Below are 26,852 nucleotides of genomic sequence, written 5' to 3'. Positions count from 1 at the left end.
TCCCAGGTGTCAGAAAAGGTTATTTATGTACGCAACATAAATGGAAAGTGAACATAAATGGTCCCAACTAAAGAAGATTGGCAACTTAAGTTGACAGAATATGTACAACTTGCGGATTTAACATATAGAATAAGAGAAGCAAGAAAAGCATGTGTTTAAAGAAGATTGGATAACATTTACTGAATATGTGGAAAATAATTGTATACAGATGAAAGAGCTGGCAGCATTAAGATAAGTTCAACAAAGTAAAGAATTTTTGATGGATGTAAAAGTGGAAAACTGATCTGAATGGTTATATTAAAATATGCAGGGATGTATGTTACGATGGCTAGCCATTGTTTGTTCTTAGATACCAGCACAGCAACTTGCAAAGCCTTCTGGAAAATCCAAGCAGGCTTTGCACCTGAAGCCATGCTGGCTTGGGTCTCAAAGCTGACCTTGTTTCTCTTACTCTCTCCATCCCTACCCATGAATCCTTTCAGGCAACCTGACCTGCCTCGTCTGTTTCTCTGTCCGTTTGGTTACCCTTGTTGGAGAGGTGGAATTGAATCCAGTAGGGCTGGCTGACAGCCTTGGATTGCTTTTCTTGGAGTTCCTGGGATATCCTGCTGTAAAAATGGCTAGCTTTGGATGGAAACTGCAGTCTATATGGAAGTTTTGGGTGCTGTCCCTGGAACAAACTCTTGCTCTGAGGCTAATTCTTGCCAGCATGCCTCAGAAAGAGGACTCCCTTGACGGGCCGGATAATTGTCCACGAATATAAGCAGTTTTGAAACACATCTATATAGCACACTGAGAGTAAAGTTGAAACACCCCAGTCCTGAGAACCAACGTACCAAAGTCAAGCTGCTTGTGGCTTCTGATGTAAGAGATAGGAACGTGCGTTCTTTTCTGAAAAATGTGACTAAGGTCCATCTGGTTCAGTTTTCATGTGTTCTGAAGCAAATGTCACAAGTAAAGGAGTGGGCATCGTATTTTTCGCTCTATAAGACGCACCAGACCACAAGACGCACCTAGTTTTTGGAAGAGGAAAACAAGAAAAAAAAATTCTGAATCCCAGAAGCCAGGACAGCCAGCGGGATCGCAGCGCTGCGATCCCGCTGGCTGTCCTGGCTTATGGGATAGCCGCGTGCAGCCTCTCCCGGGCAAGGGGAGCCTACATCCCCTGCCCGGGAGAGGCTGCGTGTAGCTAAGGCTCCCCCAAGAGCCGCGCTCCCTTTAAAGAGCGTGCAGAGTGTGTGTGCGGCTCTTGGGGGCTTTTCCCCAAGGAGGGAGAAGGGTTGCCCTTCTCCCTCCTCGGGGAAAAGCCCCCAAAAGCCACACACACGCTCAAAGCGGCTCTTTAAAGGGAGCGCTGAGCAGAGCCTCCCACCTGCATTCACTCCATAAGACACACACACATAAGACGCACCTTAATTTTTAGGAGGGGAAAAGTGTGTCTTATAGAGCGAAAAATACGGTAATTTCATACCCTCCAACATGTTGGAACAAAACACCTGGATGCCATCTTTTGAGGGTCGCACTCCCGCACGAGTCAAATGACCCACGCAAGACTGAGGCCCTGGAAAAAGTGCTTTTTGGGGCACGGTGCAAGATTGCGGTCCTGAAAAAAGTGTTGTTGTTTTTCAGGGCGAGATCACAGTGTGAAATTGTGTGAGACTGCAGCAACCCAAGTGGCTGTCATGCTGTCACAGGAAATAATGGGATGTCTTACTGGGACAGCTGAGGGATGCATCTGCACCTAGGGCCAGGGCAACTAGCGCCAGGGCCTTTTCAGTACTGGCCCCGACTTGGTGGAACGCTCTGTCACAAGAGACTAAGGCCCTGCGGGACTTGACATCTTTCCACAGGGCCTGCAAGACAGAGCTGTTCTGCCTGGCCTTTGGTTTGGACTCAGTCTGACCCTTAGGTTTCCCTCCCCTTATGGTTTTCATCTATGGGCTACTTTTAAAATGAGGCTGCATCTTAACCTGTATTTTAAATTGGGTTTTTTCCCCTATTATGTTTTTACTGTAATTTTACTGGTGTTAGCCAACCTGAGCCCGGCTCTGGCCAGGGAGGGCGGGGTATTATTATTATTATTATTATTATTATTATATTGGAGGAAGGAGCCTTAACAACATAAGACGAGCCTGCTGTATCAGGTCAAAGGCCCATCTAGTCCCACATCCTATTTTCACTGTGGCTGTGGGAAACCTTTCAAACAGGACTTGAGTGCCTTAGCAATCTCTGCACTTGCGATCCCTTGTAACTGGTATACAGGGACCATAAAGCCTTGGATCGTGGAGGCAGAACATCTCCACTGTCCCTGTCGCACAGAATGAGTTTCCTGCTGCACAGCTGCACATCCAGGGAGTCTAGATAAACAGGCACGGGTCATGCCACAGAGGCTGGGAAGATTTAGGGTTAGGGAAGGGGATCTTCTTTGTTTTTGACCAGGACCACCACAGCCAGGTACTGAACAAAGTGGTTCAGCTGGGTGGGTGAAAGTTAAGAGTTAAGGCCTCTGAGATCAACTTCTTATATTCCCCTTTGCAAGGAAACGATGGCGAATCTAGGCCTGAAAGTTTCCAGTCCCGTCCCACCCCCCATCCATTTCACATCCTTACATATGTTACAAGCATCTAAAATATGCCTCTTGATCACCAAAGGCTTAATTTATTAAAATACTTGTATGGGAAGAAAATCATAAGTAAAAGTCGTTTTCATTTAAAAATAACCCAGCATGACCCAGTGTAGGACAGACAAACTGTTCTACTGTTTAATACCCTCTGAACTTCAGGCTGATGTGATTCATAATTTAGGCATCTTGGCCACAATCCAGTGCAAATAAGCCTCATGAAGTTTAATGTCAGGGATGCCAGTGAATGAACGAAGCACCTTTCGCCCCGAGGCTCTGGAAGCTGTCAAGTTGCAACAGCAGCCACACCCCGGGAATGGCTTCAACTGGCCAGCTAAACCAAGTGAGGTTAGTTGATGGACCCCTGACCATTAGGTCCAGTCGTGACCGACTCTGGGGTTGCGGCGCTCATCTCGCTTTGTTGGCCGAGGGAGTCGGTGTACAGCTTCCAGGTCATGTGGCCAGCATGACTAAGCCGCTTCTGGCGAACCAGAGCAGCGCATGGAAACGCCATTTACCTTCCCGCCAGAGTGGTACCTATTTATCTACTTGCACTTTGATGTGCTTTCGAACTGCTAGGTTGGCAGGTGCAGGGACTGAGCAACGGGAGCTCACCCCGTCACGGGGATTCGAACCGCCGACCTTCTGATTGGCAAGTCCTAGGCTCTGTGGTTTAACCCACAACACCACCCGCGTCCCTTGAGTTGGAGACTCATATAAAGCCAGGCTCCAGTGGATTGAGCAGACAAGATCAATAGTGGATCCAATGGTGAAGAAGGCAGTTTCTGCACATGTTGCAGAGGGAAGTGAGGGGAAGATGGGGTCGTTAACCTGGGAAGGTAGCTAGCCCATCTAGGAGAAGGGAAATGTTAGTCCTACACCTCCACTGCCTTGTGGGATATCTTCGGGAAAAGAAAAGGCTAAGGAGGAAACCATACAGAAATCTGGGGTGGAGTTCCTAAGGTGGTCGGATGGTGTCTTGTACGCCTCCTTCCAGCAACTCCTGTAGCCAAGCTGGTGCCAAACATCTTGCTCTGCTTTCCTTTGGACCACTCCAGTGAGGCGTTGGGGATGTCTTGGCATCCCAGGACCTCCATCAACACTGCCCAGGCTTGGGCCCTGGGGAGGTCGCTTTGTTGTTGCTAATGCAGCAAAAACAACGTGGATGGCAGCAGTTACGCGTCACTGGTCCAGACCTCCTTACTTGTAGGGTTCACATGGTGGAATGGGAAGAACTAAGGCTTGATAGACCCTTCTTCCCAATGTGAGGGTGGGCAACCTAGCTAAGTCTGGCAGGACAGCTTACTCTATGGTTTTAACCCCTTCATGCATTAACTAGACTTAAGCAAGTTGGTTATATGAGGTTGCTTATCCCACATCTTTTTTCAGTCTTCCAGTCTTAGATTGTGTCTTTCTTTTTTCTTTTCTTTTTTAAAAGATATTTATTAGAATTTTACAAAATGAAAAAGAAAAGAGAAAAACATACAAATAAAAAACAATTCCATCTTTCCATCACATTCTTTCATTTGCTTGATTTCCGGACCTCCTCAAACCTCCCTCTTTTGTATTCCAGTTTAATTTGTTAGTTCAGCAAATCCTTCCCCTCTTTACTTATCCTAATCTTTAATCTTAAAATAATATAACATTAGATTTTGTCTATTAATAGTCGAATTTTTTCATACTCCTTATAGTATTATAGCTAAAAACCACATAACTTTTCATCCAGCATCATTCTAACATTCATTAATTTTGCAATATTTCTGTAAATAGTCTTTAAATTTCTTCCAATCTTCTTCCACCGACTCTTCTCCCTGGTCTCGGATTCTGCCGGTCATTTCTGCCAATTCCATGTAGTCCATCGAAAGGTCGGCGGTTCGAATCCCCGCGGCGGGGTGCACTCCCGTTGTTCGGTCCCAGCGCCTGCCAACCTAGCAGTTTGAAAGCACCCCCGGGTGCAAGTAGATAAATAGGGACCGCTTACTAGCAGGAAGGTAAATGGCGTTTCCGTGTGCGGCTCTGGCTCGCCAGAGCAGCGATGTCACGCTGGCCACGTGACCCGGAAGTGTCTCCGGACAGCGCTGGCCCCCGGCCTCTTGAGTGAGATGGGCGCACAACCCTAGAGTCTGTCAAGACTGGCCCGTACGGGCAGGGGTACCTTTACCTTTTACATATAATAATAATAATAATAATAATAATAATAATAATAATAATAATTGCCAGGGGTTGGACTAGATTACTCTTGGAGTACCTTCCAACCGAACGATTCTATGATTCTATGAATCATTATTTAATAAAATAATATAAAATTATTATTATTATTATTATTATTATTATTATTATTATTATTATTATACTATTTATACCCTGCCCATATGACTGGGTTGCTCCACCACTCTGGCCGGCTTCCAATATAGAAAAAATCCTAATAAATCATTAAACATTTTAAAACTTCCCTATACAGAGCTGCCTTCAGATGGCTCGGGGGTTGGATAACTCCATACCCTCCAACATTTCTCTGATGAAAATTGAGACACCCTAAGGAAAAGTGGGATCAAATCCAGGATCAAATCAGAAATTGGGATGGCTTCTATAAATCTGGAACTGTCCCTGGGAAATAGGGGTATTTGGAGGATCTGCTAGAGGCAACCCCAATGTTCAGGTCCTGCCTTTGGTGGAAATTTTGCCGAGCAACGAAACTTGTGTGAGAGTTCGTGTGGCTCAAGACTGACCGGGTGCGTGTGTGCTCACTCAAGGTATCTTTAATCAGAACCTGATTTATTATGGCAAAATGGGGGAGAGGAAAATGAAAATCGGATTCCAAATCAAGTACGACTTATTCCATGGCACGCTTTACAGAGCTTGTGGGAAGCCCTGTGGTCTCGGTGTGGATTAAATTATCGAACGCGGCCATAGCCAAGAAATGCAATACAGTTTCTCTCATGTTCCCAAGGAGATTTTATAATAGTCGTATCTGTTGCTAATGTGGGACATGGAGAACAGAAAGAAAAACACCAGGGGAAGCCAGGGGTGGTGAGCTGCTGAATTTCTTCCCATTTCCTCTCGCAAGGAGGACAGCCCAGCCATCCGCTCATGGGAAACGCATGGAGAGAGGTTTCTGACCCCAAATGATTCATGCGAGTGATCGTTCATCGGTCAGTCCCCACCCAATGCCTCCTGATCCACAGGCACCTCTGGTCTGGGATGAAAAGGGATGGTAATGCTCACCACTTTCCCATATACAACAGGGATGAGGAACTAAAAGAAACATCACTGTCTCCATGGCAGAGAATAGTCATCATGGCTAGTAGCCTACAGACATGTAACACTCCTCCTTAAATGCCTGTTCCTGTCACAATATATGTGGTGGTCTTTTTGAGTCCTGACAAGACAGAAGTACAGTGGTACCTCGGGTTACATACGCTTCAGGTTACAGACTCTGCTAACCCAGAAATATTACCTTAGGTTAAGAACTTTGCTTCAGGATGAGAACAGAAATCGTGCTCCGGTGGCACAGCGGCAACAGGAGGCCCCATAGGCTAAAGTGGTGCTTCAGGTTAAGAACAGTTTCAGGTTAAGAACGGACCTCCGGAACGAATTAAGTACTTAACCTGAGGTACCACTGTACTGTTCTTGGGGGACAGGGGGTGGGCTGGTGTGGAGGACTCCCTGGTCCTGAATGGGGTAACTGTGCCCCTGAAGGACCAGGTGCATAGCCTGGGAGTCATTTTGGACTCACAGCTGTCCACGGAGGCGCAGGTTAATTCTGTGTCCAGGGCAGCTGTCTACCAACTCCATCTGGTACGCAGGCTGAGACCCTACCTGCCCGCGGACTGCCTCGCCAGAGTGTTGCATGCTCTAGTTATCTCACGCTTGGACTACTGCAATGTGTTCTACATGGGGCTACCTTTGAAGGTGACCTGGAAACTACAACTAATCCAGAATGTGGCAGCTAGACTGGTGACTGGGGGCAGCCACCGAGACCACATAACACTGGTCTTGAAAGACCTACATTGACTCCCAGTACATTTCCGAGCACAATTCAAAGTGTTGGTGTTGACCTTCAAAGCCCTAAACGGCCTTGGCCCAGTATACCTGAAGGAGCTTCTCCACCCCCATCATTCTGCCCGGACGCTGAGGTCCAGTGCTGAGGGTCTTCTGGCGGTTCCCTCACTGCAAGAAGGAAAGCTACAGGGAACCAGGCAGAGGGCCTTCTAAGTAGTGGCACCCGCCCTGTGGAACGCCCTCCCATCAGATGTCGAAGAGATAAACAACTACCTGACATTTAGAAAACACCTGAAGGCAGTTCAGGGAAGTTTTTAATGTGTGACATTTTGATGTATTTTTAATCTTTGTTGGAAGCTGCCCAGAGTGGGGTGGGGTACAAATAATAAATTGTTATTATTATTATAGAGTGCCCCCGGACTCCTTGTTGCTGTTCCTTCTAGAGATTAAGGGAAGGATTGCGGTTGATGGGAGTTGTAGTCCAAAACAACTGGAGGGCACAAGGTTGGGAAAGGGTTTTTGATATAGAAATGGATTCAGCTTCCAGGGGCTAGAAGAAATTGATGTGCCATACAACACACAAACACATCTCTAATCGATTTTGTGCCTTTGTGCTAGATTCTAATGTTGCCATTTGGGGAGCCAGCCAATTACTGCTGAAAGGTGTGTTTCATTCCTACAGCAAACCATCAAGCAGAGCTCATTCGACGCCTAAGTGCCTTTCTAATGGGGAGTGGGGGAAGTCGGCAGAACGACACTTTGCGCAAATATCGCAGGGCGAACATGTCAATGTGTGATGAGCTCCCATACAGAAATGCGCATAAGAACATCTCCCCCACCCACAGCGTCTAGACAAACTCAACTACGGCAACACTTTTCTTTTGTGGTGTGTGACTAATGTAGGTCTCAGAGGCTATTTGAGCGATGAGAGGCACAAACATTCACTGATTAGGAAGGAGAGAGTAGCCAAGCATCGTTCAAAATAAGCAGTTATAAATCTATCAGGCTCTTTTGAAAATACATGTAGCCATTTTACTATTTCCAAACTCAGCCATCAGATGAACACAGGTAACTGTTCTAGTCAGGCCATTCATCCAGTTAGACTGGCTAAACCCCAGGGTTTTTTGGGGGGAGGGGCAGCCCCTGCTATTAAGCTTTTTTTTCTTTCTGGGTTCCCAGGACATTTGATGAGGATCTCATCAATTCCTTCATCCAAGTCATTTATAATACAGTGAGACCTGGGTTCCCAAACAGCTTAGTTGTCAAACAGATCAGCTCCCGAACGCCGCAAACCTGCAAGTAAGTGTTCCAGTTTGCAAATGTTTTTCGGAGGCTGAACTTCCGAAGCAGCGTCTGCTAGAGTGCAGGAAGCTCCTGCAGCCAATTGGAAGCCGCGCCTTGGTTTTCGAATGGTTTCAGGAGTCGAACGGACTCCCGGAATGGATTAAGTCCGAAAAACCAAGGTACAGTCATATCTCGGGTTGTGTTCGCTTCATGTTGCGGATTTTCAGGTTGCAAACGCGGCAAACCTGGAAGTGTATGCAATCATACCTCAGGATAAATGTGCTTCAAGTTAAGTATTTTCAGGTTTCACTCTGCAGCGACCCAGAAGTAACGGAGCGTGTTACTTCTGGGTTTCGCCATGCGCGCATGCGCAGACGTTCAAAATGATGTCACGCGCTTGCGCGGAAGCAGTGAAACGCGACCCCTGCACGTGCAGACATGCAGACGTGGGTTGCGTTCGCTTCAGGATGTGAACGGGGCTCCTGTTCACATCCCGAGTTACCACTGTACTTCTGGGTTTCACCACACGGGCACGCGCAGAAGCAATCTGCACACTTTGTGCACGCACAGTAGTGGCACTCTACTTATGGCACCCCGAAACAGATCAGGTACCACTGTATGTTGAACAACAATGGACCCAGGACAGAACCCTGCGGCACCCCACTTGTCACTTTTTCCCAGGGAAGGAACCATTAATGGGCACTCTTTGGGTTTTCTCAGTCAACCAGCTACAAATCCACCAAACATTTACTTCATCCGGCCCACATTTTACCATCTTGTCTGCAAGAATATCATGGGGGACTTCGTCGAAAGCCTTACTGAAATCAAGGTACAGTGGTGCCTCGCAAGACGAAATTAATTCGTTCCGCGAGTTTTTTCGTCTTGCGATTTTTTTCGTCTTGCGAAGCACGGTTTCGGAAAAGTTTTGGAAAAGCTTCAAAAACCACCAAAGTCTTCAAAAACCTCAAAAAAGGCTACCACACCGTGTGCTATGAGTTGCTCCTCGAAGTCAAGTCGCAACTGTATTAACGGTTTTAAGAAAAAGGAAACAAACTTGCAAGACGTTTCCGTCTTGCGAAGCAAGCCCATAGGGAAAATCGTCTTGCGAAGCAGCTCAAAAAACCAAAACCCCTTTCATCTTGCGAGTTTTCCGTCTTGCGAGGCATTCGTCTTGCGAGGTACCAATGTACACTACATCTCTTGAAGGCTGTTTTATGCTGGCATGCCTTTGAAGCTTTTAAAAAAAATTATTGAGTCATTTGATTGATAGATAGATTGATTGCATTTATATCCCCCCTTTTTCTCCAGGGAGCTCAAGGTGGTGTACGTGGTTCTCTTCCTCCCCAAAATATCCTCACAACCACCCTGTGAGGTAGGGGGCGATGACTAGTCCAAGGCCACCCAATGGCCTTCATGTCCAAATGGGGATTCAAACGCTGATCTCTCAGGTCCCAGTTGGACACTCTAACCACTATACCACACTGCCTCTCTTTTAGGGTTGCCATACGTCCGGAATTTCCTGGGCATACCCGGAATACTCAGCATCTTGAGAAGTAGAGACGTCACCTTGCCAACAAAGGTCCGTATAGTTAAAGCCATGGTTTTCCCAGTAGTGATGTATGGAAGTGAGAGCTGGACCATAAAGAAGGCTGATCGCCGAAGAATTGATGCTTTTGAATTATGGTGCTGGAGGAGACTCTTGAGAGTCCTATGGACTGCAAGAAGATCAAACGCATCCATTCTTAATGAAATCAGCCCTGAGTGCTCACTGGAAGGACAGATCGTGAAGCTGAGGCTCCAGTACTTTGGCCACCTCATGAGAAGAGAAGACTCCTTGGAGAAGACACTGATGCTGGGAAAGATGGAGGGCACAAGGAGAAGGGGGCGACAGAGGACGAGATGGTTGGATAGTGTTTTCGAGGTTACCAGCATGAGTTTGACCAAACTGCGGGAGGTAGTGGAGGACAGAGGTGCCTGGCGTGCTCTGGTCCATGGGGTCACGAAGAGTCGGACACGACTAAACGACTAAACAACAACAACAACAACCCGGAATACTGTTGTCAGAAGCAGTGTCCGGGTGAAAATCGGCAAGATTTCCAGGAAAACCCTATCTCTTTTAATGATTATTCTGTATTGCTTTTTAAGGCTTCAGTGTTGTTGTACACCAACCTGATGTTTTGTGAGAGAGTGGTGTATAAGTACTTTGAATACACGAAGGAATAAGATTTAATTGTTTCTCCTTTTTTGGCAATGCGTTCCATCTCTCTCTTTCCAGCCATGTGTAAGTGGCTGGTACATTGTAAAGTTATCTTGCACTCAAAAATTTGATTGTAGACCCAAGTCCTGAGGGCTGGCTGAGGGTAAGACGATAAACACTCCAGCGCCTCACATACTTTCCAAATGGCTTTGATAAAATATGCATTTTGCCCAAAGTGGTTTTCTTGAGAAGGCCTCTTAGGAAAAAAACAAAACTTGGGAGCTCTTCTGGTAGAAAAAAAATCCCCTACCGCCACCACGACCAAGTGCTGAAAAATCACGAGGCAAACTAAAATCTATACCCAGAGAAATTCCTTTTGCTTTCCACAGGTTCTGGGAAACCATTTTTTAAAAAGAAAAAAAGAGAGGAAATAAAGAAAGGAATTGCTGAGGCAGCATTTGATTATGTTACCTCAGAGAACGGGCAAAGGATTTCTTTTCTCTCTGTGTTTATTTCAGACAATCAAGACTTAGCCATCCCCTGAGGAAACATTATTTGAAAACCAAGGCCTTTCTTTTTTGTCAACATTTTTTTTTTTATCTCCACATGAATCTCTGATGCATCACGCAAAGAGTATGTGGGATGCAGTTACTTTTTTCCCCTTCAAAATATATATATATAATCTCTTTTTTGTTTCTCTCACTCATGTTAGCAGCCTCGGTATTTCCCACAACGGGCAAAAAGAAACCTGCCATTTCAGGAAGAGAGCGAGCAAGTAGCTTGTGTTTCTCTGCCCATTTGCCAGAGGGTCAAAGATTATTATCCCTTAATGAAAGGAGAAAGGTTACAGATGGGTAGCCGTGTTGGTCTGCCATAGTCAAAACAAAAAAAATTCCTTGCAGTAGCACCTTAAAGACCAACTAAGTTAGTTCTTGGTATGAGCTTTCGTGTGCATGCACACTTCTTCAGACTTCTTCAGACTTCAGAAGTGTGCATGCACACGAAAGCTCATACCAAGAACTAACTTAGTTGGTCTTTAAGGTGCTACTGCAAGGAATTTTTTTTGTTTTGAAAGGAGAAAGTTCATCCTCTTCCTTGAACTCAGATGAGCTTGCAGGGATGGAGCATTTGGTAATACCACAGAGTTTGAGACGGGATGTTCTTTGACTACCACCACCTACACAGAAATTCCCGGGTCAACTTCCCAGCTCCTTCTGTTATGACTCAGCAAGGACTTAAAACTTGCAGAATGGTTCACACGGGATTGAAAAGGCACACAGGGTGGGTGTCACACCACAAAGGGTGGGGGAGAAATCCCAATCGATTCATCTACCTCATCCACTCTCCTCGAAAACACGAGAACCTGAAACACAGCCATCCTTCGAAATTTGCCTTTCTCCAGATCTTGGAAATGCAGTTATCGTGCCAAGTGGTCTGTACAAATATGCTCATACTAGTGTGCAGAAAAATGCATATTGTTCACGCCACCCCAATCTCTAAGCGGTGTGAGATTCCAGACGCTTAACGCAGGGTTCTGTTTCTTTGGAATAAGGGACAGCGGAGACTGTGGTGTCTTTAGGATATATGGTTTATTTACACATACAGTGGTACCTCGGGTTACATACACTTCAGGTTACAGACTTCGCTAACCCAGAAATAGTACCTTGGGTTAAGAACTTTGCTTCAGGATGAAAACAGAAATCGTGCTCTTGCGGCGCGGCAGCAGCAGGAGGCCCCATTAGATAAAGTGGTGCTTCAGGTTAAGAACAGTTTCAGGTTAAGAACGGACCTCCAGAACGAATTAAGTTCGTAACCCAAGGTATCACTGAGACTGCAACCCAAGGTATCACTGAGACTGCAATGGAGGGGTTCACACCATTAGCACCCCAAAGATGATCTTGCTTCTCCAATTGCCACAGCGTAGGATTCCATCAGAAACCAGGCATGGCTCCGTCTCTCTGGCTTTCCAGCCTGCCACTTTGCTTCTAACTTCCAGCTTCCCTGGCTCACATAACCAGTGCCGGATTTATGTATAAGCTAAACAAGGTATAGCTTAGGGCCCCAGTATCTTGGGGGCCCCCAAAAAAATTTAAAGGGAAAAAACACTTAAAAGGAAATGTACATTTCCAAAATATAAGATAAAAAAAACAAATAAAATAAAATAAATATGGTCTGAAGCTCAACATCGAAAAAGCAAAGATCGTGGCCACTAGGCCCATCACCCCCTGGCAAATAGAAGGGGAAGAAATGGAGGCAGTGAGAGATTTTACTTTCTTGGGTTCCAGGATCACTGCAGATGGTGACAGCAGTCAAGAAATAAAAAGACGCCTGCTTCTTGGGAGGAAAGCAATGACAAACCTAGACAGCATCTTAAAAAGCAGAGACATCACCTTGCCAACAAAGGTCCGTATAGTTAAAGCTATGGATTTCCCAGTAGTGATGTATGGAAGTGAGAGCTGGACCATAAAGAAGGCTGATCACCGAAGAATTGATGCTTTTGAATTATGGTGCTGGAGAAAACTCTTGAGAGGCCCATGGACTGCAAGAATATCAAACCTCTCCATTCTGAAGGAAATCAGCCCTGAGTGCTCACTGGAAGGACAGATCATGAAGCTGAGGCTCCAAGACTTTGGCCACCTCATGAGAAGAGAAGATTCCCTGGAAAATACCCTGATGTTGGGAAAGATGGAGGGCACAAGGAGAAGGGGACGACAGAGGACGAGATGGTTGGACAGTGTTCTCGAAGCTACCAGCATGAGTTTGACCAAACTGCGGGAGGCAGTGGAAGACAGGAGTGCCTGGCGTGCTCTGGTCCATGGAGTCACAAAGAGTCGGACACGACTAAATGACTAAACAACAACAACATAAAGCAACAGTGTTTTGTGTTGTGTAGGCTTCTATTTGTTATGTGCAAATGGCTTTAGATACCTATTAGGTCCATAAATTACCATATAGCATATATTCAACACACAAAAACAGCGTCAATTTCTTGTTGACAAAGGACAGCTGGACATCTAAAGGACCCCATTACCTTCAGTAGCTTGGGGACTCATCAAACCTAAATCTGGCCCTGCACATAACTCAAAACGCCCAACTGTGGTGAGCAGAATTCTGGCATTTCTCTCCCTCGCAGGTTTTGCCCGTTTCTCATCCGGATCACACACACTCCACTCTGGCCATTGTCTTTTGCACTACCAGCAAAGTGAGGAGATCACCTATTTGGACTCTGGCACAGAGTAACTTCCTTTGTTATTCTAACCAGGTAGGACTTAGGGGGCAACTGTGACCCTTGTCTGGCTAGTTCAACAATGGGATCCTTCATCAGATTTTAATCCTTGCCAGATCCAGGATCCCAGGGAAGGAGAAGAGACTCATCATGCAGACTAACCCTGATGAAACACACAATAATCTATTGGGGGAAATAGTTTATAAAAATTAATTGCATTAGGAGAAATTGCTTTTCAAAGCATTGTATGTTAGGCAAAATTGCATACCAGGGACTCAGCTACATTAGTCAAAATACAACGTTTTGAATTTGTTATATACATGCAACACCAGATGGCAGCAGAGAGCAAAATAAATTTCTAAGCGATTTTTACATAGCGTTTTTCCCCCCTTTTGTTGTAACGATTCTATTTCTGACTTATTTATAGCGGGGGGTTTTCCCTGTGTGCAGATCCAACCCTGAATGTGTATATTAGGTGAAATTCACACCAAAATTCTGATTCATTTCCATGAGGGCTTTTTTGAAAAACAAGTAAATTGCAAAATGATGTGGAAATGTGGAGAACTGAATTTAAGATTGAAAAAATGAGAAATGGAAAGAAACTGAAAGCGACAGGTTTCCTCATACCTGGCCCTCTACTATCACTGTCCACTCTTGAGCTCTAAGGAGAGAAACATGGCGGCAAGAAAACTTGGCTTTCTGTCTGAGAGATGCAGGAAAAGGAGTTTTAAGTTCTGAGCCATTAAAGCCTTCATTCGCTGCATTTAACGAGTTCATTATTTTTTTCTTTAAAAAATTTAAAATGAGCACAGCAACAGAAACACGCCAATGCGGCCAGAGCAAAACTACTTCTCGGATATCTCTGTTCTCAAACAAACACAAAATGGAATAAGAATAGGATGTCCTTAATCGCGGTTCTTGAGTCACGGGGAGTAAATATTAACTCTGAAGACCTCAAGATCATTACCATTTTCCGCCAGCAGATGTAAGACTTGCAGCGGATGATAAGGTGCTGCCCTGAGTTGCACTTTTGCCCGTCTAATAAAGCACTAACTATTCCGACGCTCATCAACTCTCTGGAGTTACAGATGGAAGAGCAATCCATTATAAATGGATTTATACATGGAACTTGGCTGTTCTGATCCCATCGAGCTTCACTCGCCTTGAGGGCCCACTTATGCCTGAGTCGCCCATGCGTTGTCAGTTACAATTACATGAAAAGATTATATGCAATTATATGCTAATTAAGTGGAAAGATACAAATATTATATGTATAAAAGAGTCAAGCCTCATGCTGTAATGTCCTTCTGCATCATAATTATACAGTGCTGGTTATTTTACTGTTGACATATGTCCAATGACGGAATTAGTGTCCTAGACTATGTCAGAAAACATGGAGTATATACTCATTTCTCTTGTATCCAAAAATGCAAGAAGGGCTTTTACACTTGCCAGAAGCTCGGCTCTGCCCTCGCCGGTCTTGGAAGGATCCTTTAAAAAAGTCCCATATGACCAGAGAATTTGCGCCTGTCCATTGGGGGATATAAGAAGCCCCAACACATATTTTTTAGATGTCCCTTTTACAATGAGGCACGTAGAGAAACCATTGACCCCCTGTTGGTGAGGCTTGCTGACCTCCCAGTAAAGCAAAAATTTCATCTTCTCCTGTTAGGCAAAGACCACAAGGTGACCTGGATTGTCGCCAGATTCTGTTCGCAGATCTATAGGCGCAGACCACCCCCCGATTCAATCTAGTTTGTTAAGAAAATTCCCAAACTCTGGGTCATATCTCTAAGGTAGTCTATCTTAAAGTTTTTATGTGTTTATATGCCTATCACATTTTAAAAACTTAAAATCCATTGTTGTATATTGCTTTAAATGTTTGTCTTGCTATCGGGATTGTAGTTCCATTTGTGCTTCACAAGCTGGTCTCTGACCATAATAAATTTCATGTTCATGGAGTATATACATTGTTGTTGTTGGCATCCGTTGGTCATGAGAGACAATGGTGCTCACCTCCAGGGGTGAAGCAGGGGCGTAGCTACCGTAGCTGCTCCGGCACCCGGTGTGGCGGGGGCATGGAGATTCGCCCACGGGGGCTCCGCAGTGATCCACGCTCGGGGGTGCTGTGGCGATCCGCGCATGGGGGCACCGCAGCAGTCTGTGCACTGCAGGCCAGTGCAAGCCAGCGGTACGCCGTTTTGTCAACCCCCCCTTAAGGATGACACCCGGGGTGGACAGAACCCCCACCCCTCTCCTATGCCCCTGGGGTGAAGTCAAACCACTGTGTTAGCAACACCAAAGTGTGCAAGCCTGGGCAGTGTGTATGGAGGTTCTGGGCTGCCCAGACGACAAGCCCCGCCCCCTACCTCACTATTGTGCTCCACGGAAAGCAGAGCAAAATGTTTGGCACCTGGAGTTGCCAGAAAGAGGCATTGTTGTTGTTGCTGCTGTTTAGTCGTGTCCGACTCTTCGTGACCCCATGGACCAGAGCACGCCAGGCACGAGAGCCAGTGTGGTGTAGTGGTTAAGAGCGGTAGTCTGCTAATCTGGGGAACCGGGTTCGCGTCTCTGCTCCTCCACTTGCAGCTGCTGGGTGACCTTGGGCCAGTCACACTTCCTTGAAGTCTCTCAGCCTCACTCACCTCACAGAGTGTTTGTTGTGGGGGAGGAAGGGAAAGGAGAATGTTAGCCGCTTTGAGACTCCTTAAAGGGAGTGAAAGGCGGGATATCAAATCCAAACTCTTCTTCTTCTTCTTCCTGTCTTCCACTACCTCCCGCAGTTTGGTCAAACTCATGCTGGTAGCTTCGAGAACACTGTCCAACCATCTCGTCCTCTGTCGTCCCCTTCTCCTTGTGCCAACAACAGCTGAGTCCTTGGTTCTCGCCCACAAGGACATCGAAATGGCCACAGCCTTCGCACAGGAACTAAAAGGTAGAAATCTGGTATACAGACAGTCCGAATCACCAGATTTCTACTTGAAAAGGGGACTTTAAAAATATTTAACAACCAATGCATAAAATAATATCAACAATATTAGCTGCCACTCTAACAGAAAGCAAGCCACTTGCTAAGGAATGGAAGAGGGTGTGGGAATTACAGTACCCCATCACACACTTAAGCCAGCTCAGATTAGATATGAGGGGAATGTTAGGGCAAGGGAGCTGTTCTAGAATGTGAACTGTGTTTTACTAGTATTTATATTTGTATTACTAAATATATTATTATCTTCATCATTATATACAGTTGTACCTCAGAAGTCAAACGGAATCTGTTCCGGAAGTCCGTTGAACTTCCAAAACATTTGGAAATCAAGGTGCGGCTTCTGATTGGCTGCAGGAAGCTCCTGCAGCCAATCGGAAGCTGCGGAAGCCCTGCCGGACGTTTGGCTTCCAAAAGAACATTCAAAAACCTGAACACTCACTTCCGATTTTTGATCGTTCGGGAACCAGAACGTTCGACTCCCAAGGCGTTCTGGAGCTGAGGTACGACTGTACTTCTTGATACGTGGCCTTTTCCCCTGACAGAGACTCCGGGTGGCTTGCAGATAAAAATAGCTGAAAACATAGGTGGAGAAAACAAAAATAAAAAAAATAAAAATAAAACATTTCTAGAATTAAAACTATGTATAGATGTAAAAGATCTATTTAGAATAATTGCAAGAAAAACAGCACGGTCCCAACCCTTTCATTACAAACAGTTCATTCCCCAAAGCTTGTAGGAATAAGAAGGTCATATACACATGAAGAATCATAGAATCGTAGGGTCAGAAGGCACTCCAAAGGTCATCTAGTCTAGCCCCCTGCACTGCAGGATTGTGCGTGACCTCTGTTGCCTTTGTCTTTCTCTTCCAGGCTAACCCCTTTGCAAACGTACGTAATATGAGGTCTCTCTGTGTAATGATTTACTCGGAGCTCTTCAAAGGGCAATGACCTGCCCAGCCAGGTGTGTGCCAGGAGAGATAGCATGATAACAAGTGAAAACGTCCAGCTTTTTCACCCGTTTGACCTCTGAAGCCACTTCACACTTTCCTTTGCGATTGTTCGTTCTTTTTATCAGTCGCTTATCATGCCTGCCTTCCTCTGTGTGGGTCGCTCAGGTGCCGGGAAGCGAAAGTGGCATAGAAGCCCACGATAAAACACACGTGAGGTCCGTTCCACTAACAAATTATGGGTGGACGGATGGCTACTTTCCTTTACCGCATCATGCATCTGAGTGCACAGTAGGCAAACTGGCTGGCAGTATTATCTTGCCCCCCCCCCCAAAGGGAGTGGGGGGGCGGGATTCTGTACTGCTGATTTATACAAGACTGTTATTGTAGACGGCACTTTTGAAAAGTTCATTGCAGCAGAAAAGGAGCTTTCTGGACAGGCGTGGAGTTGATGCAAAATTCCATCTCAGAATATTAGAGCTGGCCAGCTCAGCAAGTAATGGTGATGTTCACATGCTGGGTATCTCTTTATCCAGGAGTCAAAGGGTGGTGCCGGATACAGGGACGAAAGAAGGGGGTGCAGTGGGGGCGGGCTGCCCCGGGTGTCACCACTGAGGGGGGTGACAAAATGCACTCACCGCGGGGCCTGTAGCGCGCCCGAGCCATACGTCTCTCCTGGGTGTGACGCGGTGGATTGGGTGCCTGCAGGCTCCACGCTGTAGGGCGGCTGAGTGGGATGAGGCAGGTAGACTCCTCGGAGGCCCCACAGAGCATCCTGCCCCTGCTCAACCCCCCCCCCCAAGAACACACATCCAGAACACAGCTTCTCACCTGCTCACATTTATGATAGTTGTTCAATCTGAATCTTCGCCCCTCCCACAATAGGAAGGACACCAAACTCCCGCCTTTCCCCTCTTGCCCATCCGTTGCCATCTGATCTTATCCAGTCTCCTAGAATGGGGACTGAGAGGTTGACCTCTGCCCTCCCCACACTCACTCGACCCAGACGCAGACCTCTGCTTATCTGCTGATTGCTTAGCAACGCTCTGGCTGCCTTCCAACTCTTCCTCTTCTTGAGTGCTAACAGAGTCTCCCCCGGGAAGTGAGGTCAAACTGCCCTTTCTTGACTCTGTCAGCCAGCTCTCATCTGCAGAGTCAGAGCCTTGTTCACTTTGTTCAATTTCTGAGTCTGACGCCACGTTCCTGACACCAGGCTTCCCATGGATATCTGACTGGCCACTGAGAAGAGGATGCTGGACTAGATTCATAGAATCAAAGAGTTGGAAGGGGGCCTGCGGATCATCTACTCCAACACCCTGCAATGCAATGCAGACAATATGCAGTTGTCCCGTCTGGAGATCAAACCTGTGACCTTGGCATTATCAACACCATGCTCTAACCAACTGAGTTCTATTTACGTTCTTCGTATGTTCTTTGGCTTCTGAACATCAGAAGTTCCACACTAAGTGACGTGTCTTGTATTATGGCAACTCTGACAGGCGAAGAGCTAATACCCAATATTGATCTTTTGGTTTGCAATCTTAATCTTTTGGTTGCATGCCAGTTAACATAACTTGCGCACATGTGGGAGACACCAGTTCAATAGCTGCGGGTATCAAAGATGGAGGGACAAGACCCTTTACTAAGTGGACCACTCCGCTCTGTATCAATGCAGTCACCAAAGGTGCTGGACCCATCCTCTGTCTGGCACCTTTCCCCCCAGCGAATCCTCTCCCCAGCTATTTTCAGTAACTTGATCAGTCTTGATCCACGATGGAGGAGCAGTAGGGTGGGCAGGTGGGAGACATGTGCCAGGACACCTCCCTACTGTTTCTGCCTTGCAAATTCCCCCTTCCTGTTTTGCATATTGGAAGAATCTCATTTATTTGACACTGAATACCCAACCCCACCCTATGACTCACAAATAATCTGACAGTGAGAAGGGTGCAGACGTTTTATAAATAGGTAGCTATTTTTGTGCAAGGCTATGAAAATGTCTGGGCCAAAAAAGGGGAGAAAATAAGCGGAGGTTTGGCAAATTTTGGCTTAAGATTCAGAAGCCACTGGAATCCATAAGTCATCATAGAATCATAGAATTGGAGAGTCGAGAGGGAGGGATCCCAAGGGCCATCTAGTCCAACTCTGAATCACAGACGGTACAATTTAGCTACGTACTGGAGCCAGGAATGTTGTTGTTGTTGTTGTTGTTTAGTCGTTTAGTCATGTCCGACTCTTCGTGACCCCATGAACCAGAGCACGCCAGGCACTTCTGTCTTCCACTGCCTCCCGCAGTTTGGTCAGACTCATGTTTGTAGCTTCGAGAACACTGTCCAACCATCTCGTCCTCTGTCGTCCCCTTCTCCTTGTGCCCTCCATCTTTCCTAACATCAGGGTCTTTTCCAGGGAGTCTTCTCTTCTCATGAGGTGGCCAAAGTATTGGAGCCTCAGCTTCAGGTTCTGTCCTTCCAGTGAGCACTCCATTTCCTTCAGAATGGATGCGTTTGATCTTCTTGCAGTCCATGGGACTCTCAAGAGTCTCCTCCAGCACCATAATTCAAAAGCATCAATTCTTCGGCGATCAGCCTTCTTTATGGTCCAGCTCTCACTTCCAGGAATCTTATCTAGCCAGGAATACAAACTTTATTGAGACACAAGTTCAGGATCAGCAGAAAGGCAAAAGATTGTTTTGTTGGGCTGAAGCATAACAATGCTGATGTCCCGTATGAAAATGATAAATAATATGAAGAATTGTAGCATGTAGTAGGCATACGTTGAAATTGTGTCCAAGTGGGTAGTATTTTTAATAGCACCAGGACTTCTCCTGCACAAATTGGTGTAAGTCCAAACAAAGGGCAGATCACATTGGAAAACTGGTCCTGGATGGTGGCATTTCAGACTGCTGATTGGGGCATTATCTATATAATTTTTATTCAAGTTTTAAAATTATACAGTAAGAAAAGGGGGGGGGTTGCTCTTAGTCACTCATTCTTCAGCTTAAAGAGAAGAAAAGTACAATCTACCCTTAAGATAATAATAATGATAATGGTGATTACTAAATGGAGCCAGGACTTGGCCTCTGAGTCGAGCCAAACCACTTAGCTTAATACTTACAGATGTTTTCTGTCTCCATGAGACATTGGCAACCACTAAGACAACAACTTCTCCAGCAAAGATATCCAAGAAGTCAACTGCGGATGAGGGAGTTCAATGGAAACGGGGTGGAGGATTGATAATAGGCTCTATTCTTGGCTTGGATGCTCATTTATGACCTTGGACACGTCCCTTAATCTCTCTGTGTCACGTCATGCCTCATGTATTTCCCACTGGAACGATGCTTCTTCATATCACGCTGCGTTCCAATTTCCTTCAAACAACTGGATGCTCAGAACAGGCTTTAAAGGCTAAGATTTATTTGGAGGGAAATCGCCAGAGGTTTTTGGAATCTTATAATATACTTACTGATAAAATGCAGAGGTTGAGAGGGTTGCAACCAGCATTTTTTGTTTGCAATCCTCTGCCTGCTCTGCTAGGAGTAAACTGGTGGAAGCTGTAGCCCCAAACAGCTGGGGGGCAGGTTGGCGAAAGCTGGTGTGGTCAACGAAGAGAGCAGGAAAGCAACAGCTTTCCTGGCTGGAGCTGATGGAGTTGAAGTCTGAAACATCTGGAAGGCACTGGGCTGAAAAAGGCTTCGTAGACCTTTTAGCCACAATTACTAAACCGAATCCCCTGGTTAGGGCCAGTAAGCTCCTGAATGCCAATTTCTCTGGCGCAAACTATGTGGAAGGCCTTCAACGCCTTGCTTGTGGTCACCTGAGAAACATCTGGCAGGCCACAGTTGGAAAGAAAGGATGCTAGACTTGACCAGTGTTCTTCAACTTTGGGTCCTCAGACGCTGCCAGAATACAAGTCCCATCATCCGTGGCTAAGCTGGCTGGGGATAATGGGCATTGCAGCCCAACATCTGGGGACCCAAAGTTGAAGAACACTGGTCTAGACAAAACTTGACTCCAATCCAGCATATTTCTTCTCATGTCTCCCACTGATGTGTTTACATCTCTGCTCCCCCAATGGCTGTCTGTGTTAAAGTGAGTTGAAGTACATTCTTTTAATTTTTAAAAATAAATAAAACTAGAACGGAAATCTCATCATGTTGGTAAGAGATTAGTGGAGTACCATGTTCTTGATTATCCTTCCCCCAAAGGAGGCAAACTATGGCTTTCTGCTCAGATGAAACTTTCCTCTTTCCATATGAACTGACTTGGACCCTGAGATCATCCTCTGAGGCCCTCCTTCGTGTGCCCCCTCCTTGAGACGTCCGAAGGGTGGCAACACAAGAACAGGGTCTTCTCTGCAGTGGCCCCCCATCTGTGGAATGCTCTCCCTAGGGAAGTTCGCCTGGCGCCTTCATTATACACCTTTAGGCGCCAGGCAAAACTGTTCTTTTTTAACCAGGCCTTTGGTTGACCAGATCAACATCCCATACCCTTTTAAAATGTGGCTTTTTGGGGGGCGGTTATTATTAGTTTATTGCTTTTATTTTTATCTTATATACTGTGATCTTTTTATGTGAACCGCCCTGAGACCTCTGAGTATAGGGTGGTATATAAATTTAAATAATAATAATACTGTAATGTCCCACGGAGGACCTTATGGTCTTCAAACAAAAACACCTTGGAGGTCCTGGGCCATAGAGGTTAGGCTGGCCTCAACCAGAGCCAGGGCTTTTTCGGCTGTGGCCCCGATCTGGTGGAACACTCTGTCACAAGAGGCTAGGGCCCTGTAGGACTTGACATCCTTCCACAGGGCCTGCAAGACAGAGTTGTTCCACCAGGCCTTTGGCCAAGGTAATTCTTCACAGAACTCTAGCCCAATGGTTGCCATTATTGATTTGAACTGATTTTATAATGAATTAATTTTAGAATGCTGTATTATTTTACTGTTGTTAGCCACTCTGAGCCTGGCTTTGGCTGGGGAGGGTGGGATTTAAATAAAATTTTATTATTTAATAATAATAATAATAATAATAATAATAATAATAATAATAATAATAAAAAACAACAAACAAACAACAACAACACCCTACACCAATTGGGTGCCCTTCAGATATTTTGGACTAAAGTTAGTTTGGGACATTGGCCAGTCTACCTGGGACTGATGGGAGTTGCCGTCTAAACACCTGAAGGGCTGTTCTAAACAGTCTTCAAGGGCAGTCCTCTAACTAAGGTAGACAAACTACTGCTTGCTGTGGTCCCAGTGCACTCTGACCACTGGTATTTGAAGCTGAGGACATATGACTTTAGCCACAATCCATATGTATACTGTAATTTTTTGAGAAATGCTGCTGTTCCATGCACTTTCCCTCAAACCAGCTTCAGCGGGATTCTAAAACATAAGCTACGGTGTTCCTCGCACTGTGAACTCTCTTGTAAACATATATTATTAGTATCGGAACTTAGTTTCCTTTTGTGCATTTATTCAGTGGAGTGCAGAAATAAAGCACTCGCCCAGCTGCACCAACAAACGACCAGTTTGCCTTAGGACTCCTTTTGACCAATTTGTCATGTTTGTTCTTGAGGGTTGACAGCAGGGCCAAGCGCTGGTTTGCTTTGTGGGAGGTTGTCGAACTTGGTAGCTGACATGTCATGTCGCCTTGGCGTTAAGTCACCAGCTTGCAACTGGAGTGGGCGAGGTGCGCTCCCTAGGTTTGCAGAAGGGGGGGGGGGGACACAAACCCCGTTCCTTTCAGAAGCACCGTCGGAACAGGCCCATGTGCAATAAACAAACATAACGTAAAGGCTTAGCCCAGAGAAAAGTACACCTGGCATAGAGCTGCCTTCTTCTCTTTTCTTTTTTCAAAAAAGAGCAAATCAAGTTCCATCTTCTTTGCAGCTTGATTTGCAAGCATTACCTGGTGATAAGCAGGTTCAGCTGCTGTCAATGGCACCGGAGCGTGCTAGATTTCCCCTCACAAGCCAGTCAGTTTGCAAACCTAATATGAAGAACCAACCCATGTTGTTGTTGTTTAGTCGTGTCCGACTCTTCGTGAACCCATGGACCAGAGCACGCCAGGCACTCCTGTCTTCCACTGCCTCCCGCAGTTTGGTCAGACTCATGCTGGTAGTTTCGAGAACACTGTCCAACCATCTCATCCTCTGTCGTCCCCTTCTCCTTGTGCCCTCCATCTTTCCCCACATCAGGGTCTTTTCCAGGGAGTCTTCTCTTCTCATGAGGTGGCCAAAGTATTGGAGCCTCAGCTTCAGGATCTGTCCTTCCAGTGAGCACTCAGGGCTGATTTCCTTCAGAATGGAGAGGTTTGATCTTCTTGCAGTCCATGGGACTCTCAAGAGTCTCCTCCAGCACCATAATTCAAAAGCATCAATTCTTTGGAGATCAGCCTAACCAACCCACCTGAAATCAATGCAGGTCTCTTTGACCCTGCTCTGGAAAATGCACATTACAAAGCAATCCCTTATCACCACCTGTCTCCTCCACCTAACAAGTAAACAAAACAAAACAGCCGCAGCCAAACTGTTGACCAGAACTGGTTACAGGGAACATACAACTCCCTTGTTACGCCAGCTCCGCTGGCTTCAGATCTGTTTCCAGGCACAATTCAAAGCCCTATAAAGCCCTATATGGCTTAGGTCCAAGCTCTCTGAAAGACCCTCTTCCTTCATATGAACCTGCCTGGGTTCTGAGGTCTTCGGGGAGGCCCTTCTCTCAGTCCCACCACCCTTGGTTGGGATGTGGGCAAGGGCCTTCTTGGTGGCTGCTCCCAGACTTTGAAACTCCCTCCCTAGAGAAACTAAACTACCATACCTCCTTCCTTCCTAGTGTGGTGTAGTGGTTAAGAGCGGTGGACTCGTAATCTGGTGAACCGGGTTCGATTCCCCGCTCCTCCTCATGCAGCTGCTGGGTGACCTTGGGCTAGTCACACTTCTTTGAAGTCTCTCAGCCCCCCTCACCTCACAGAGTGTTTGTTGTGGGGGAGGAAGGGAAAAGAGAATGTTAGCCGCTTGGAGACTCCTTCGGGTAGTGTTAAAGCGGGATATCAAATCCAAACTCCTCCTCCTCCTCCTCCTCCTCCTCTTCTTCTTCTTCTTCTTCTTCTTCTATCCTTGCTATCTGGCAATGACAGTCAGGTTCCAACAGGCTTTTGGGAACTGACTGCTTTAATGAGGGGGCTGGTATCATGCTGTTTTGTTGAATTTGTCTGATGGTATCAGCTATATCTGTGGTGTGTTTGTGTGTGTAGTATTAATTCTATTAATGTTTAATTGTTATTGTGTGCTTTTTCCTATATTTCTGGCTGTTCTTATTTCATCTCTAAGCCACCTTGAGTAAGGCAAAAAGGCAGGGTATAAATAAATATAATAATAACAATAACAACAGCAAATTTGCTCATCGTTATATCAGCTTTCCTCTTCCTGAGGCAGTTTCTGGGTTCCAGCTCAGGATTCTTTGTGGTCAACAGCTACTTTTTTCTTCTAAAAGTGGAGAGTCTGGCAGCGTAAGGAACGAAAAAACCTTCCTAATGTGTGAAGGCAAGACATATATTTGCACTATTTCCATTTGACCTTTCCCCCTAAGAAAACCCCATGCTTTTCCAAAAGAGCCCAAGGAAGAATGCAACCAGCATTTAAAATCAAATATGAAAACAATACTGGATCACCTCACTTTCTCTATCTCTTTCTCTCTGTTAACAGTTGCATCCAATGTTTCTTCCAAGGAGCTCATATTGGCGTACATGGCTTTTTTCCATTCCCCCCCCCCATGACAACCCTGTGAGGTAAGTTAAGCTGAGTGGCAGTGACTGGCCCAAAGTCACCCATTGAGTGTCACAGCTCTGGCACTCTCACCACTGCACCACACTACCCAAAATATCCCACAGCATAAAACTGAGAAGTAATCTCATAAGCTTAGAATCCATATACTTTCCTAAGTAGGGAAGTTTTATACTGTTAGCGCAGAGCCACAGGGAGGAGTTCAATTAAGTCCTCATACCTTTTTAAGCAGGGACGCGGGCGGTGCTGTGGGTTAAACCACAGAGCCTAGGACTTGCCGATCAGAAGTTTGGCGGTTCGGATCCCTGCGACGGGGTGAGCTCCCGTTGCTCGGTCCCTGCTCCTGCCCACCTAGCAGTTTGAAAGCATGTCAAAGTGCAAGTAGATAAATAGGTACCACTCCGGCGGGAAGGTAAATGGTGTACCTTTACCTTTTAAAGCAACTTCCCCCAAGGAATCCTGAGAGCTGTATTTTTTTAAGGGTGCTGGGAATTGTAGCTTTGAGGGGAGTAAGCTACAGTTCCCAGGATACCGTAAGGAGCAAATTCCATAGTTTAGTTGCATAGTTTGTCTTGAACGTTCCAGCACTTGGCTTCATCGGATGTTTGGGTTCCAGCTTTGAGTTTCCTGCTGTTAAACATGGGGCAGGATTATGGGGTCTCAATGCCCCCCCTCTGAGTTTATAATTCTATCTTGCATTAAAAATGGCTGGTCAGCCACGTTACATTCAGCGTTGCCAACTGGCAGTGAAAATAAAACTCTGCCTGGCCTGTTTCTGCCCCTTTAACTGTGGACAAGGTCAATAGAAACCGGTAGGTGAACCCTAACATGTATAAATCAGCAAATGAACTTTCTCATGGCCTGGAGATAAGCAGTAATTCTTGCTGATTATCTGCAGATCAAGTTTAAGGCACAGAAACAGGGGGTCTATTAAAAAAAGAGGGAGAGGTAATGATTAGCCCGCTTGGCTGCAAGGCAACCTATGATCTGTTGTAAACATGGCCTACAAAAATGGAAATAAAATAGCAATGCTGTGGTAAAACAGCACATTTGTTTCCAACATTTCCAGGCACTAAGGACATGGGTGTGCAAAACTGGAGTGTTTGCACAAAACACCATGAAACAAATAATGTGCACTGATTACAGACATACCTTGGAAGTTGAACGGAATCTGTTCCGGAAGTACGTTTGACCTCCAAAATGTTCTGGAACCAAGGTGCAGTTTCCAATTGGCTCTGGGAAGTTCCTGCAGCCAATCGGAAGCCACGGAAGTTGGGTTCCAAAGAACGTTTCAATCATTCGGGAGCCAAAACATTTGGCAACTAAGCCATTCGAATTCCAAGGTACTTGCAAGCAAAGTCTTAATATAGGCGTGGACAACCTATTTTCTGACTAGGTCCATATTAGGTAAAGGTAAAGGGACCCCTGACCATTAGGTCCAGTCGTGGCCGACTCTGGGGTTGCGGTGCTCATCTCGCTTTATTGGCTGAGGGAGCCGGTGTACAGCTTCTGGGTCATGTGGCCAGCATGACTAAGCCGCTTCTGGCGAACCAGAGCAGCACACAGAAATGCCATTTACCTTCCCGCTGGAGTGGTACCTACTTATCTACTTGCACTTCTGATGTGCTTTTGAACTGCTAGGTTGGCGGGAGCAGGGACCGAGCAACGGGAGCTCACCCCGTTGCGTGGATTCGAACTGCCAACCTTCTGATCGGCAAGCCCTAGGCTCTGTGGTTTAACCCACAGCGCCACCCGCATCCATATTACCTCAGGAGTAATTGTTGGGGGCATATACTAGCCAATCTCT

At 46.0% G+C, this 26,852-nt stretch overlaps 1 protein-coding gene across 1 annotated transcript in view; it reads left to right on the top strand.

Annotated features, from left to right (window-relative positions):
- Positions 1-26,548, top strand: part of LOC114595446 (uncharacterized) — a 147,288-nt gene extending 120,740 nt beyond the window's left edge. The window contains exon 4 of the mRNA XM_077926776.1: positions 26,465-26,548. The gene's annotated coding sequence lies outside the window, so the exon portion shown is untranslated. The remainder of the gene's footprint in view (positions 1-26,464) is intronic.
- Positions 26,549-26,852: the final 304 nt, after the last annotated feature.

This window comes from Podarcis muralis, chromosome 4, assembly GCF_964188315.1.
Source record: "Podarcis muralis chromosome 4, rPodMur119.hap1.1, whole genome shotgun sequence".
NCBI classification, from domain to species: domain Eukaryota; kingdom Metazoa; phylum Chordata; class Lepidosauria; order Squamata; family Lacertidae; genus Podarcis; species Podarcis muralis.
Note: the sequence above shows the minus strand (reverse complement) of the source record. Positions and strands in the feature narration are given on the sequence as shown.